Below are 4,851 nucleotides of genomic sequence, written 5' to 3'. Positions count from 1 at the left end.
CTCACCATCTGGTCGCCTTTTCGCCGTTCCGTCTGATATTATTTATTTTATTTATTTACAATACTGCTGGTCTTATTGCAAGACCGTAGCAGGGGCAATTAGTACAGTGCAAAAAACAAATATAAACATATTATTCAAAGGCAGCAAACATGGCATCAAAACAAAGGTAGGGAAAAGTGAATTGGCCATAGCAAAAGGATATACAGAACAGATCTTCGACAATGGTAGGCACAATTTCAAAATGCACTCAAAATCGCATACATGACAAGTTAGAAGGGGTTGTCTTCTTGCCTAGATTTGCAGTCACGGTTGCTGCATCGCCACTGTGCATTACGACAAATGCTCTATCTGTGACACGAATGATGATAAGGATTGAGTGCAGGTTATGGCACGATCCAAGCGATTCCATTCACTAATGGAGAGAGGGAAAAAGGAATGCCTAAACGTGTCATTATGGCACATATACTCGGTTAGTGTGTTCGTATGTTTGTGCCGTGAAGGTGGCGATTGTGAGTACGTCACGTATTTTTTCACATCTATCCTGTACTGCTCGTGTAATAATTGAAACAAAAATTTTAAGCGCGCTTGTTTTGCTCTTGCGGATAATGTTTGGAGACCGGATGAAGCTGCAAGCAATGTTGGGGAATCTGTGCGCTTCTATTTATTGTGAATTATTCGTAGGGCTTTGCGTTGTATAGCCTCAAGTTTTGTGATGTTAGTTATTGATTGGGGGAACCAGACTGTGTTCGCGTATTCTAAGACTGGCCTTACAAGGGTTTTGTAGGCAAGGAGTTTAGAAGATACTGGTGCGGACCGCAAGCGTCTCCTGATAAAGAGAAGTTTCCGTAAAGCAGTAGACGTGATGTTAGCAATGTGAGAGTCCCACCTCAGGTCAGAAGACAGCGTAATACCTAGATATTTATGGTGTTTAGTTTTCGCTAATGGAACGCCGTTTACAGAGTAAGAAAAGCAAAACGGGAATTTTTTTCTTGTTACTGTCATACAAACGGATTTTTTAGTGTTTATTGTCATTTGCCACGTGTTACACCGTTCTGTTATTTTTTTTAGAGAACTGTTTAACGACAGATGGTCTTCGCGGTTGTTAATAGTTTTGTAAAGAATGCAGTCATCTGCGAAGAGCTTAATGTTGCAATCAATGTCATTAGTTATGTCATTGATGAAGAGCAGAAATAACAATGGACCAAGGACTGATCCCTGAGGAACGCCCGACGTTACTGAAACTGTTTTGGATGAAACATACTCAAAAACCACAAACTGAGACCGATTTGACAAAAAATCTTCTAACCAAGATAGTAAGTCGCCTTCCCCGATAACAGTTTTTAGTTTTCCTAGCAACTTATTGTGTGATACAGAGTCGAATGCCTTTGAAAAATCGAGCAATATTATGTCTGTCTGGCTACAGTTATTAATATTAAGTGCTAGATCGTGTACAACCTCTGTTAGTTGAGTAACGGTTGATAACCCGCGTCGGAATCCATGCTGATGGGGTGTCAATATACTATTGCGCTCCAGGAATGCGGTTATGTGCTTCGAAATTATGTGTTCCAAAATTTTACATGATGTACTTGTAAGAGAGATTGGCCTATAGTTTGAGGGTGAGGTAGTGTCCCCTGATTTATGAATAGGTATGATCTTTGCCGTTTTCCAGTCTCTGGGTAGCCTTGATGATGAAATAGACTTGCGAAAGATAATACCAAGGTACTTGCTACACCATTCGGCATATCTTTTTAAAAACTCATTTGGAATATCATCCGGACCTGTTGATTTTTTTGGATCTAGGTTCAGCAGAAGATTGAAAATCCCGTCATCGGTAATTCTGAGAGGTTCAATGTTTAGTAGGGGCAAATTGCAGGAGTCGGGGATGATGCCGTTATCTTTAGTAAAGACTGAAAAGAAGAAATCGTTGTACATATTAGCAGTATTGGCCTTATCTTCTACAGAGAGACCGGACTGCACCGTTTTATGGCCACGAAAATGGCTCCAAAACCTGTGTGGATTATTTCTCAAAAAACTTGGGAAAGTTACGTTGAAGTAGTAGTCTTTCGCTTGTTTCGTGACCTGTTTGAGCTTTTTAACGGCACTGCTTAATTTAGATTTCCTCAAATGACTACCACCTTTGGTCTTGATAGCTTTGCGTAACCTCTTTACATGACGCTGCGCGTGAATGACGTCTCTAGTGATGCAAGGGTTATTTTTAGCGATGCGTTTGATCTTGAGCGGGACAAAGTTAGTCATACAGTACTGTACAGCGCGTTTAAAGATAAGCCATGTAGTGTCTATGTTTGTAGATCTATCTGATGCGCTCTCGGCAAAGCTGTCGAATTCATGGTCGAGATAAGTTAGGATAGCTGCGTCGTCTGCCTTTGCAAAGTTTTTTATGGTGGTGGTTGGACAGTGGCATGTCATGGTGCATTGTAGCGGTAATTCACAAACTGGGATTTTATGGTCTGAGATGCCTTCGATGACGTGGGTTGCAACACGATGGACGGGGAAATGTTCACTGATTAAAATCAAGTCAAGAATGTTTTTGTTGAGCCTTGTACGCGTGTAGGATCGAGAACTATTTGATGGAGGTTAAAATTTATCATCAAATTAATTACAGCGTCGGAGATAATTGAAGTGTGATGCATGGTAGTCCAGTCGACATCTGGTAGGTTAAAATCGCCCATTAGAATGATTCGCGAGTTACAACAGTATTGCTGGAGGAAATCTTGAATTACCGATATGCATTCGTGTCCAGAAGAAGGGCTCCTGTAGAAGCTGCCAATTATAATGTTAGTGTTGTTGCAAATAACTTTGCAGAAAACAGCTTCAGCGCCGGTTACTTCAGGAAGCATGACAAATGGGATGCGCTTTTGTATCATAAGTGCCACGCCACCACCGCGGGAGGCGCGATCCTTTCTGACAAGTTCGTAGTTCGGTGGAGCAATTTCATCGTCGCTGACATCTTGGGAGAGCCAGGTTTCAGTAATCGCAACTATATCTGGTTCGTGCTCAAGCAGAACAGTCTCTAGGGATTCGACTTTATTTATAACGCTTCTCGCATTGATATTGATAACCGTTAATTCTTTGACCGTGCTCCCCGTCGAGTCATTGGTGGGCTTAGATCGGTAGAGTTTTTTTCCAGAGATGGTTGTTTGGTCTTCCCATCATGTTCCTTCAGAGGTACTCGATTATTCTTCTCATAGTCCCAGACATATGCACGGCCGTTGATGAATAACTTGTCGAAGGCCAAGGACACCTTTTCTTTTCTTTCGCGTTCTTCTTTCGCGCTCGCCCAAAGATTTTTCCTGATTTCACGAATTCTGGGGGAAAAATCTTCGCCAATACAGAATCTTGTGTCCTTTAGCTTCCGACCGTTCTTCAATATAGCTGTCTTCTGTCTCGAATCTAATAGTTTAAAGATAACCGGGCGGATCTTGTTGCTCTCTGGTCGTCCTAATCTATGAATTCGTTCGATGGCGACCTGGTCAAGACCCAGAGTATCTTGAATAATTTTTGTGTTAACAGCCTGCTCTAGAGTTTCACTGTTCTCTTCATCCTCCTCTTCTAAGCCATACACTATTAGATTCGATCTTCTGCTCCGGTTTTCCAAATCGTCAATCCGTCTTTCTAGTGTATCAATAATTTATTCATGCGGGAAACTTCATTCTGGCAAGACGTAATCTTGGTTTCTAACACTGACAATACATCCAGTTTCTTATCTATTTCTGTGAGTCGTTTTTCTTTTATGTCTTTTATGTCGCAAGCAATGTCCTTTAGTTGTTTTGCAATCTGCGCAAGTTCAGGGCCAGGGTTAGTTTCCACATCACCTCCTAAAAGCAACAATTTTCCAAGAAACACTGCAGTATCGTGCACTATACTCTGAAGTTGCGGGCACGGCAGCACTAGTAGAAAGCGGTCATCTGAACGGTAACAATTTCCAAATTCTTTTCTTACCTGCACAATGAAGGCAAAATGATTATTCCACCGCATGCCAGTAGTGCCGCCGTGCCCAGTGACATCGTGATGCTCGGGGAGGCAGTATATACTGTTGATCTGCGGTGGCGCTGGTAACGATCTGTGCGTGCAGTGGTCCGCGCATGTGCCCGGTGACGATCGGTGTAGCCAGTTAACATCCAGATGCGGTGTCAGCGCGTCTCGCACGTGGAACTTGGCGGTGGTGATTCCGCGATCGAAGGCATTTTCCTCGGGCAAGTGGCTGATGCTGGCGCTGGTCGGAGGCAGCGCTCCGATGACCATCTGCACAATGAAGGCAAAATGATTATTCCACCGCATGCCGGTAGTGCCGCCGTGCCCAGTGACATCGTGATGTTCGGGGAGGCAGTATATACTGTTGATCTGCGGTGGCGCTGGTAGCGATCTGTGCGTGCAGTGGTCCGCGCATGTGCCCGGTGACGATCGGTGTAGCCAGTTAACATCCAGATGCGGTGTCAGCGCGTCTCGCACGTGGAACTTGGCGGTGGTGATTCCGCGATCGAAGGCCTTTTCCTCGGGCAAGTGGCTGATGCTGGCGCTGGTCGGAGGCAGCGCTCCGATGACCATCTGCACAATGAAGGCAAAATGATTATTCCACCGCATGCCGGTAGTGCCGCCGTGCCCATGTGCGTAAAATCATTAATCATTATGTGCGTAAAATCATTAATAAATATGTTGAAGAGTAAAGGTAATAGTATAGAGCCCTGAGGTACACCAGCCTTCACGTGAAGTTTACCACTTGCGTTTTTAATCTCGTCTAAAACAACCATTTGCGATCGCTCGGTGAGGTAGTTCTTGAGGACATCGGGAAATGGACCTTTGAAACCGCTAGAATAGAGTATCTGTAGAAGA

General features: G+C 43.8%; 1 pseudogene; it reads right to left on the bottom strand.

Annotated features, from left to right (window-relative positions):
• Positions 1-3,082: 3,082 nt before the first annotated feature.
• LOC149327404 (uncharacterized) lies at positions 3,083-4,602 on the bottom strand (annotated as a pseudogene).
• Between the last annotated feature and the right edge of the window lie 249 nt (positions 4,603-4,851).

The sequence above is a fragment of the Amblyomma mixtum genome, chromosome 10, assembly GCF_055824585.1.
Source record: "Amblyomma mixtum isolate Tamu chromosome 10, ASM5582458v1, whole genome shotgun sequence".
Lineage (NCBI taxonomy): Eukaryota > Metazoa > Arthropoda > Arachnida > Ixodida > Ixodidae > Amblyomma > Amblyomma mixtum.
Note: the sequence above shows the minus strand (reverse complement) of the source record. Positions and strands in the feature narration are given on the sequence as shown.